General features: G+C 41.2%; 1 long non-coding RNA gene across 1 annotated transcript in view; it reads left to right on the top strand.

Moving 5' to 3' along the window:
• Positions 1-400: 400 nt before the first annotated feature.
• LOC134809622 (uncharacterized) overlaps positions 401-11194 on the top strand; it is a 44603-nt gene continuing 33809 nt past the window's right edge. Inside the window, exon 1 of the long non-coding RNA XR_010155874.1 lies at positions 401-526. This is a non-coding gene — a long non-coding RNA (uncharacterized LOC134809622). The remainder of the gene's footprint in view (positions 527-11194) is intronic.

The raw sequence follows: 11194 nt of genomic DNA, 5'->3' as shown, positions 1-11194 counted from the left end.
CTCTTTTGGAGCCTTGAGCTGTTCAACCTGGGTTTAGGGGAGAGGTGATGCCAGCACTGACTTAGTTGCCCTAGTAGGTGTTTCAGTAGGTCACATACTCCCATAGTCCACTGTTTCTGGGCCCTGCTCAGCAGTAGGACTCTCCTATGAGTTGCAGTCCTTGTGGCCTAGACTGCCTTTCTAATTTATTTAGATCTGAGCACTTTAGCCCATGGTGGTGAGGCTTGTGGGAACTCAAGTTCCAACCACTGGGATCAGCGATACCTCTCTGGCTAGGGCTGTTTTAAATGCTCCCTCCGTGGGTGGATGTTGGCTGAGTTTGGTCCAGTTTTCCTTTCAACTGTAAGAAAGGCAGCACTGAGTTCAATGCCTCATAATCGCTGTGCTCTTCCTTTCCCCAGGATACAGAAATGCTCTCTGCACTGCGCTGCCACTGCTGGGGGATGGAGGGATTTTGTGTCAGCAACTCAAGACTGTTTTTTCTACCTCTTCGGTGCCTCTTTCAGTGATATGAAGTTAAAACCAGGTACTTTGAGTGCTCACCTGATTTTTGGTTCTTATGAAGATGCTTTTTGGTGTGTAGATAGTTGTTAAATTGGTGTCCCTGTCGGGGGGACGATCATTGAAGCCTTCTATTCTGCCATCTTACTCTGCCTCCTATCCTCATTCTGTTTTATCTATATCATTCTTCTTTTATTCCTTCAATGTGAAATAACCTTTAAATAACCTCTAAACTAGACAAAATTGCATTTCCATGAACAAAAACTACATCTTTATGTTTCATTTATAAACTTCCCTGCCAAAAACACATCCTATCTTGTATATTTTTTCTTTATATCTGTATATTGTTTTCTTTATATCTGTATATATATATAGTTTTCTTTATATCAAATATTTTAAATTATATATATTAACTATAATTTTAACTACTACTAATGAGTAACCCTCATTTCCAGTGAAAAACCAAGAAAGTTAGAAATTTCCATTGTTGTGTACCAGATGGAGAGCCCAGGACAGAGGACAGAGCTGTGATAACAATGCCTGAAGGATTCAACATTTCCCGACTTGCCCAGGAGACCAAGCTGGGCCAGGAAAGATGGGGCCATATTGGGCTTAGCTCTGTTCTGTAGCCCAGACATTGGTGACACACATATTTCCTCAGGCTTACCATGGCCACCTGTCTAGACTCCAGAATCTAAAGGCTCAAAATCAAGGACATAAACTCACAGCAAGTTGCATGCAAGGATTTGGGGGAGCCCAGAAACCAGCCCACATAGCTTTAGCACACTGACAAATAATTACCAAAATGTGGGAGCTAAGCAATTTGAATACATGGAGGTATAGTACAAAAACACATAACAGAGGCTGGGAAGAGTGAATGGTAGGGAGAGGGAACTGGTAGGGAGAAGGGAATGGTAGGGAGAGGGAAACTGGAGAGGATAGAGAGAAGTGGGCTAAAGGGTACAAACATACAGTAAGATATATTTTATATATATATATATAATCTATTCTATAATGTCTGATAGCAGAGTAGGATGACTGTATTAGCAAAAGGGTATCATACTCAGGTGGTGGATACCCTAAATACCCTGACTTGATTGCTAATATATACATATAACAAAATTTCTCATGTACCCCATAAATTTGTACAAATACAAAAAAAAAGTCAAAAAATCACAGAAGCAGAAGTTTTATGACTTTAAAACATGTAGTAGAGACAGTATAAATTGGTTTGACCGGTAGACCCATGCAAAAATGCTTAAAATTCTGAAGACATTTCTATTTTTTTATACCAACAATTTAAAAACTAGCTGTATTTATCTAAGATTGCTAGTCATGTGAACTTGAAAATCATTTGGACTTATTTACTGAATTTATGAGGGATCATTTATGTCAATTTTGTACCATGTAGACTATATATAAACACAGAAACGTACAAATGTATACATAAAAATGCAGACAAACACAGATTTTATAGATTTGATTTTCAAATTTTGCCGTGAGACAGGTAAAACTCCCTAGTTTAAAAGTACTGTTGGATTAAACTGTGCCTCTGTAAATGTAACAAGTTAAAATTTATCTATGCCACATGGTTTAAGTCCCTACTAAGTTTAAAGGAAACAGGGTAGCAAATTTACTGTCAAACCAAAGAGAATTTAAGCTTTTTCAAGAAAAAGTTTGGGTGTGCATTACAGACACAGAAGAAGTTGAAAAATAGATATCAAGATAACACAAAATCATAGGAATTCATCACATACTTTATAAGGAGACCAATTTTAGTTAGATTCGTAACTTCCAATTTAGTTTCTGTGTTTTTACCAGACCATGGAGCTCAGGGCAGTGAATAGGGCTTACAAGGCTTTTGTAGTTTCCAGGGCCCAGTACTTTATATGTGGAAAGCAGGCTTAGCTGGAAGGCAGAGCACCTAGATCCCCAGAAACCAAGGATCCCATTTTTACACTGAATCCCAGGTGCCCCAGAGCTGAGGCAAAAGGCCAAGAGGGAAATATCATGGGGCTAGGCTGTGCAACAATTCTACAGTGCACCTCACTGCAAGGACATTTTCTTTGAGGCTGTTGGGAAACCTAATGCCAATTAGCCCACTCCCTGACCAGCCTATCCCCCATGGGAATTTTATACCTTGATAGCAAGTGTTCCTACAGCCTCCAAGTGTCCAAACTGTGCTTTTCTTATCTAAATACTCAAACAATTAGCCTCACTTCAGTAATAACCATTCACTGAACAACTGTCAGCCACCTCTAAAACTGCAGTGACCTATCAGCCATTGAACACCCAAAGGTTAAGTGTTCTTTCACAGTAAAAAGTAACCCCTGGTATTCCTAAAAGCCAAGGAGATTGGGAAACTCAATGCAAAACGGAGCTGAGCTTTAGACCTGAGAGCAGCCTGCCCAGGACTCTTGGGGTTCCATGAGGAATACAGAAGACCCTAATGATATGGACAGGAGACGAGGAAATACTGGGTAGAAGAGGGCAGTTCCCCTGCAAAGGCCCCATCCTCAAACCTGGATACCTGCGGCCCTAAATGGGAACAGGCATACCTGTTTTCATGTCCAAAAAGTTGTCTTTTGGCCCACCACACCCCGTATCCTATACTCATATAAACCCCAAACCCCTGAATCCAGCAGGAGATAAGCAGATGAACAGAAGAGCAGAAGAGTGGCAGAGAAGGAGAGAAGAGAAGGAATGTCAGGAGGAGTTCAGCTGGGGACGGTCGGAGAATTGGCTGCTGGATGGCCCAACTCTAGGGGAAGATCACCTTCCCACTCCATACACTTTCCAGTTCCCCATCTATCCTGCTGAGAGCCACCTCCACCACCCAATAAAACCCCAAATTCACCATCCTTCAAGTCCATGTGTGGCCCACTTCTTCTGGGATGCTGGACTCTTGTCGGGATACAGAAAGCTGTCACTCTGGCCCTCTGCCGTTGCAAAAAGGCAGAGGGTCCACTGGTTAACAATTAAGCTGTCTGTGGATGGCAAGGCTAAAAGAGTGGACTGTAACACATGCCAACTTGGGACCTGGGAGTCACAGACTCCCACTCCTGGACGCTGCTGTGAGGCTGAAGCCCAGTGCTCCAGCTTCTGCACCTGTCCATCTACATGCTCCCCATCCCATAAGGGGTTTGAGCAGCAGCAGCAACCGAATAGACAAGCCACACCCCTGTCACATGTCCTGCGAGGGGGTCAGGGAACTCTCTCATTTCACTAACAAAGGGGTGTGTGCTGCTTCTTTCTGTGTTCTTCAAGCAGTCTCAGGGCCACCAGAAGTCCCCTCTAGATCTCTTCATGTGGTATTGAATGTCATAAAAAAGGAAGGAGTAGAAGTAAATGGGAAAACAAGTCTTAGAGCAACCATTTGGAAAGATCTTAAACCTTCCAAAAACCAATTAAGTTTTACATTTTTTTCCTCAGCAAAAATTATACCAACAAGAAAGAAAGTGAACAAAGGGATGGAACATATAACTTTTTTTACAACAGATTTCATTCAACGGAAAAACTTCTAGGGAGAAACAAGATCCAAAAGAAAAAAAGCAGATGGACCATTAAATATATATATATATATATAGCCTGAATATCAGCTTTTTATTAAGCTGACTTTTGCCTACAGAGCTCTTAAAAAATCTTTTCAAATCTCTTACTATCAGATTTTTAAACCAAAGGTATTTTCCAAGTGACTCAGAGCCAAAACCAATAAGCCTTTTATGACTTAACCAAAGACTCATGAGGCATATTCTAAGAGGCACAAAGCAGTCCTTGCAACCTTCTCAAAACCACCCCAAAGAAAGGTCAAAGAAAGGAAAGTGTTAGTAGCTACAAATAGGGTACAATCTGCATTTCTGTCCAGCAATATTCTGTAGCATGTCAGCTTCTCAGCTGACCATCAGCATACACATTGTACATACAATTGTATACCCCATAGACGGAGGATTAAAAGAGACAAAATATCAATAAGACAGGCCAGAAGTTGTCCATGGAAGGGAAAAGGATCTGGGAAGCCAAGGTGGGCGGATCACGAGGTCAGGAGATCGAGCCCAGCCTGACCAACATGGTGAAACCCTGTCTCTACTAAAAATACAAAAATTAGCCAGGTGTGGTGGCACGTGCCTGTAATCCCAGGTATTCAGGAAGCTGAGGCAGGAGAATCACTTGAACCCAGGAGGCGGAGGTTGCAGTGAGGCAAGATCACGCCATTGTACTTCATACTCAGAGTGACAGAGTGAGATTCCATCATAAATAAATAAATAAATAAATAAATAAATGGATGCCCCTTAAAGTCAAGAATCACACACATATTACACCAATTTTTATTTATTTACTTTTAGAAACAGGGTCTTTCTCTATTGCCCAGGTTGAGTGCAGTGGCACAATCATAGCTCACTGTATCCTTGAACTCCTGGGCTCAGGGGATCCTCCTGCCTCAGCCTTCTGAGTAGCTGTAGGACTACAGGTGCAAGCCACCATGCCTGTTTGTTTCGTGTTTTGTGTGGGTTTTTTTTTTTTTTTTGAGGGGAGGTCTTGCTGTATTGCCCAGTCTGGTCTTGAACTCCTCAAGCAATCTTCCCCCCTTGGCCTCACAAGGGGCAGGGATTACAGGTGTGAGCCACTGTGCCTGGCCCAGATAAATTTCCTAATAAATGTTTCTCTCTCTTTTTTCTTCCTCCTGAGTTGAAGGACTTACATCACCAAGACACTGGTTCCCTGATGGGAATCAGACCTAGGCTGAAGTGGTGGAAGTGTAGAATCTTAACTAATAGACTACTAGGTGGAGTGCCCTTCTTTGCAAATCTTACAGGCGATCCAAAGCAGGCAGTTTGAATATAGAAAAGATTTTGAGTTTAAATCTGATTTCTGCTTTCCTGTTTTTTTTTTTTTAGCTCTTGCGAAGGGAGTTTCTAAGGCTATATTCCTTTTGTATATTTTCATAGGTACTGATAAGATAGCTGTTTAAGATGAAAGTTTTAAAAAATGTTTATTTTAAGTATAGCCAATTTATTTATTCCATAAGTGAACTAGTTTGGATACATTTTTTTCCTGTTAATCCAGCTTGGAAAGGGAACAAGACAGATTCTTACTTCCCTCATTTGACCTGAGTGCCATAGGCAGAGATCTGATAAAAGTGACTCGGGAAAAAATTTCTTACCTTTCTTTGCTGGCTTTGATCAGTTGCTCCAAAATCTCATCCATAGGCTCCAGAACAGAGTGATTTGTTATCCTGCTGACAACACCAAGACTGCAGGGAAGGTGAAAAATTTCCCATGAAATTTTACTAATTTGAGTCTATAAAACAAACTGATAATGGACAGATTAACAGGGGAAAAAGGACATACAAATTTATTAATGTGCATATCAGATGGAAGTTATACAAAGTGTGAGAAACTCAAAGAAATGACCAGATGGTTGGTGCTTTTATACTATCTCGAGAATATGGAAAGAATAGGGGCTTGAAGCTCGTCAAGACAGGTTATGGTGGCATGAGAGATTATGGGAAGGAGAGAAGAGGCAAGGCGTGCTGCAAAGGTGGTCTTGTTATGCAGATGATCTCACAGGTAGCAGCCTTCAGGAAGAAGAGATGGGAGCCTGTGGTAGATGTTTCTATAAAACCTTTAAAGGTATCTGGCTCTCAGTTAATTTTTCCCAGATCTGGGCAATGGGGGCTTCAGAAAAAGCCTGTTTCAATCTATTGTTTACTTCACTTTATTTCTTCTACAGATGCAGATCTCTTCCACAAAAGACAGCTTTGCAGGCTGATTCTTGTGTTTGCAGGCCCTCTGAATAGTCATCTCAAAATATGTCAAAGAAGTATACTTTTATGTGAAATATTCTTGATTTTCTTTAAAAGTATTATTGAGGATAAGAAATCAACATACATATATCACTACTGAGCTCCCCAGCACTATCAAATCTTAAGATTCTGCCATATTTTATTCTACATTTACCATATTCTATTTTTAAAATAAACAAAACATTACAGATTTAGCTGAGGCCCATTTTACACCCCTCTCCAATATCAATCTCCTGTCTGCCTTCCCAGATAAGCCCACAATCTTGAGTTTGCTGTTTATTATTTCCACGTATATTGTTATATTGAAATGGGAGAGTTCCCTGGGCCCCCTCACAGGATGTGCAGCAGAAGCATGGCTCTCTGTTCTGCCACCATGAGCTCAAACCACTTATGGGAGGGGGAGCATACAGATGGTAGGCACAGGAACTGGGGTGAGTCCTTTTGGGCTCCAACCCCACGGCAGCATCTAGGGGTGGGTGTCTGTGACTCCCAAAGCCCAAGTGGGCATGTGTTACAGTGTGCCCTTTTAGCCTTGCTGTCTGTAGATGGCTTAAGTGTTAACCAGCTCAGAGGACCCTCTGCCTTTTTGCAAAGGCAGAGGGCCAATGTGACAGCTTTCTGTATTCTGAGAATCCTGGAAGAATCGGATCACACACGGACTTGAAGAGTGAATGTAGGGGTTTTATTGAGTGGTGGAGGTGGCTCTCAGTGGGATGGATCGGGAGCTGGAAGGGGGATGAAGTGGGAGGATGATTTTCCCCTGGAGGTTGGCCATCTAGTGGCTGATCCCCTCTCTGATTATCCCCAGTCAAACTCCTGTTGGTGTTCAAATGGTCCTTCTCTTCTCTCCTTCTCTGTCATGCTGTTCTGCTGTTTGTCTGCTCGTCTGTTGATCTCCTTCTGGAGCCTTGGGTTCAGGGTTTATATGGGTACAGGATAGGGGTCATGGGAGGCCAAAAGGCAACTTTTTGGGTGTGAAAACAGGAATGCCTGTTCCCATTTAGGGCCATGGGTATCCAGGCTTGAAGATGGGGTCTTTGCCAGGGAACTGCTATCTTCTCCCCGGTATTTCCTGTCTCCTGCTTATATCAGTATTAATACCATAGGTATCTATAAACAATACACAGTATTGTTGCTTATGCTTTCAAAATTAATATAAATGAGATCTCCATACTCAACATTGTGAGAAGAACAAAGATCACCTGGTGGCCCTGAAGCAGATCAGCCAGAGGCAAAACTCCTGATCTCAGGAATTCAGAAGTAATTAGACTTCCCTATTATCTAGAGCAAGCATCTGGTTCCAGGTTTCTTTTCCAAAAATTTATAAGTAACTAGAATTTCTGTACATCTCCAGAATGCATGCATAAAGAAACTCATTGAGCAATGCTTGCTGACAGTAAGGCACCCAAATGCCCAAAATTGTAATCATTTGTCATGAGCTACCTGGGTAATATGATCCGAATTACCCTTAGTCTCCTGCTTTAAGGCCCATAAATCCTACTAAGGAAAAATCCACAGTGGTGCGCTCAGTCCTCTCTCATTGAGGTGCCCAGCTGTGCTCTTCTGCAGTGTACTTTCTATGTAATAAAACTTTCCTTTTCAAACCTATACTGTTATTGGTAAATTCTTCTTACCAACCCACAAGTCAACCACTTTCTGTTCCTGGGGCTCTGACACCTTGCTCAGCACATTGTTTATGAGATTTATGTATGATGATACAGGAAGCCGTAATTTATTTAAAATGCTATATAGAGTTTCATTGTCTGAATATGCCACAATTCATCCTCTGTCCATAGACATTTAGGTGGTTTTCAATATTTTCTTATTACAAACCACACTGCAGTGAATGTTTTGATACATAATCTCCATAGATATTTGCATGAGACTAAGTCTTTGTTACATCACCTTGGAGCTTGTTAGAAATGCAGCATCTTAGGACCCACTCAAGACCTTACAGAAATAGAACTTATAGTTATTCAAGATCCCCAGGTGAACCATAGGCTCATTAAAGTTTGAGTAGTTGTTCTCAAATTTAGTAGTAAATTGGAATTACCTGAGAAGTTCAAAACCAAAATAAGACAAAACAACTTGTGCCAGGGAATACCTTCAGAGATTCTGACTTAATTACTCTAGGATGTGCCTGGGTCTCCAGGGATTATTTATTTATTTATTGTCATTATTTTTTATTTATTTTTTTTGAGACGGAGTCTCACTCTGTCGCCCAGGCTGGAGTGCAGTGGTGTGATCTTGGCTCACTGCAACCTCTGCCTCCCAGGTGCAAGTGATTCTCCTGCCTCAGCCTCCCGAGTATCTGGGACTACAGGTGCATGACACCACGCCCGGCTAATTTTTTGTATTTTTAATAGAGACAGGGTTTCACCATGTTAGCAGGCTGGTCTCGATCTCCTGACTTTGTGATCCACCCTCCTTAGCCTCCCAAAGTGCTGGGATTACAGGCGTGAGCCACCGTGCCTGGCCTCTAGGGATTTTTAAAAGCTCTTTAGATGATTCTAATATGTAGCCATGACCACTGGACTGAAATTACTATGGCTGCAGTGTGTGTGGTGCATGGTTTTTATTGGGATGCCTCTCTAGAAAGAACAGTTTTACCCATAAGGGGCTAGAGCTGGTAGGTAGATGGAACTTCCAGTAACTTATCAAAGCGCTTTGTCCTATTTTAAGTATAATTAGTTCTTAGCTGAACAAACACTAGCAAGCCCCTAGCTATATATCAGGTGATCTAATAAGCACTTTACTAACATTATCTAACTTAATTTTTGTGGGAAAATTTCCTTTCCACTTAAGAAGACATTGAGATTTTGAATGAAATGGTACAGTTTATCAGAAAGTCAGAAGAATATATTAGTCAGAAGAAATAAGAAGACACTGAAGGAAGGTAAGATTCCTTTGCTTGATGTTGAGTGAGAATATGCAGCAGTCTGCTTTCAGCATCCAGTCTGGACCCCGCCATAGGAAAAGCTGCCACCCACTCACCTGGATATGGCACAGACTCTCAGTACACAAAGGAAGAGAACTCAGGATTGTGTTGATTCAGTGGTTGGGGCTTTTCTGCCCAACCCTACAACATCATTGTGATCAACACTGGGAAAATTCCTGATCTTTCAGTGGAGTCTCTGAGCAATTATTAATCTCTCCAGTCACTCTACATCTTTGCACAGAAATTGTAGAACAGAGCAGTTAAATCACAACTGGATTTCAAATATCAAAATGGAAACTTCAAAACTGAAAGTTCGTTTTTTTCATTACTTAAATTCACATCTAATCACATAAGTAAACATACATACATCTTCACCATCAAATAAACACTTTTGAAAGGGAAAAGTCTCTTTTAACTCCCTATTTCCCTAATCCTGCTTTCCCCTTCCCAGAGGTAAATAGCATTATTGATATAATGTGTATCCTTTCAAATCTTTTTCTATGTATTTCTACATATATAGTTTTTTTTGTTGTCGTTGAATAATTTTAAACCCTATGCTTTTAATATCAATTATAGTGCTTCTTATGTAACTGTATTTTCTCACCTCTCTCCCAGATTTGCTAAACTCTTCCATTTGTTATCCTAGCTATGAATTTATTCACTCAGGATACAGCTTAAAAATACACTGCAGAGGATTGAAACAAATTACCAAAGTTGAAGAGTTCACTGCTGTATCAGAATTATATTTTTAAAAGGCAAGCAGTAACATCTATGTATCTCCTGTTGTAGATGGATAACATTGTAAGGACGAGACCTTTCCTGGGGGTGAGGAATGTGCCTTATTTTTGCACTTGGATTCCTTTTCTTCTAGAGCTAGTGGCTTCTTTAGTCAGTAGCCTGAGGGATTTTCATTTGCTGAGTGAGATGCTGTTCCTTCTCCCTTTCCTTCCTCTACCAGTGCAGGAAGACTGATGAATTTGGTTCAGTAGGAATTCTCTCAGAAAGCTGGGAGGACAGCATCCAGCCACTGGGTTCAAGCTATTAGGAAGAGCCGCAGGAAATATCCATTCTGTTTGGCAGATGGACACTCTCAGAATGACTGTTGTCTAATGCCATTGTACATTTCTTCAATATGCCCTCCTACCAAGTCTTTCTTAGTGGACCGTGGAAAGAGAATGAGAGCTTAATGTTTGTTTGCATATGGTCATCATTTTATCCCTTGGTAATTGAGGAGGAAAACAGGAAATTCATCTTTGGGCTCAAGGACTTTGCAAAGTCACTACCAGTTAGGAAAACTCTGGCTATGCTGGATTTGAAGAGAGATTTGTCTGCTACCTCATAACTGTCCTACTGCATGTGATTGCCACCTTTGGATTTCATGGACCGATGGGCTAAAGAGTAAAAGCAAAGCATTTGAAGGTGGACAAACCTGATTTTACTTCCAAGTAAAATCCAGTCATGACATTGTTTTGCTTAAAAACTTCTATTGGTTTCTCATTGCCTAAACTTTAAATTCTATTGGCAGAGGTCACAAACCAGCAGCCTAGGTCTCAATTTGGCTGGCAGACATGTTTTGCCTAGCCCTACAGTTGTTTTAAAAAAATTAGAATTTATCACCAAGAGATTAAGGTCAAGGGATTTAATAAATAAATTTGGATTTCTGGTCGTGTTGGCCAACATTCTGTATAGGTCAGGTGAAATAAGTTGTGGCTACACTCTTCGGAAGGGGCATGAGCTCTCTTCCACTTTGCAACAGTCCTCCCTGTATTGGACTCCCCTAGGGCTACTTTCTTAATTGAGCTGCTGTTTCACTTTGTAAATATTGCTTGTTCCCCTAGAGCTTCCTCTGCTGCTTCAGGGTGGGTTGCACGTAGGAATTCACCAGCCTTTCCGATGAACATGCAAACTGAGAAGTGTGAGAAATTAATACCCTATGGGCTAACCCCTGGGTA

The sequence above is a fragment of the Pan troglodytes genome, chromosome 2, assembly GCF_028858775.2.
Source record: "Pan troglodytes isolate AG18354 chromosome 2, NHGRI_mPanTro3-v2.0_pri, whole genome shotgun sequence".
Lineage (NCBI taxonomy): Eukaryota > Metazoa > Chordata > Mammalia > Primates > Hominidae > Pan > Pan troglodytes.
The sequence above is the reverse complement of the archived record's forward strand: the minus strand, read 5'-3'. Positions and strand labels throughout refer to the sequence as shown.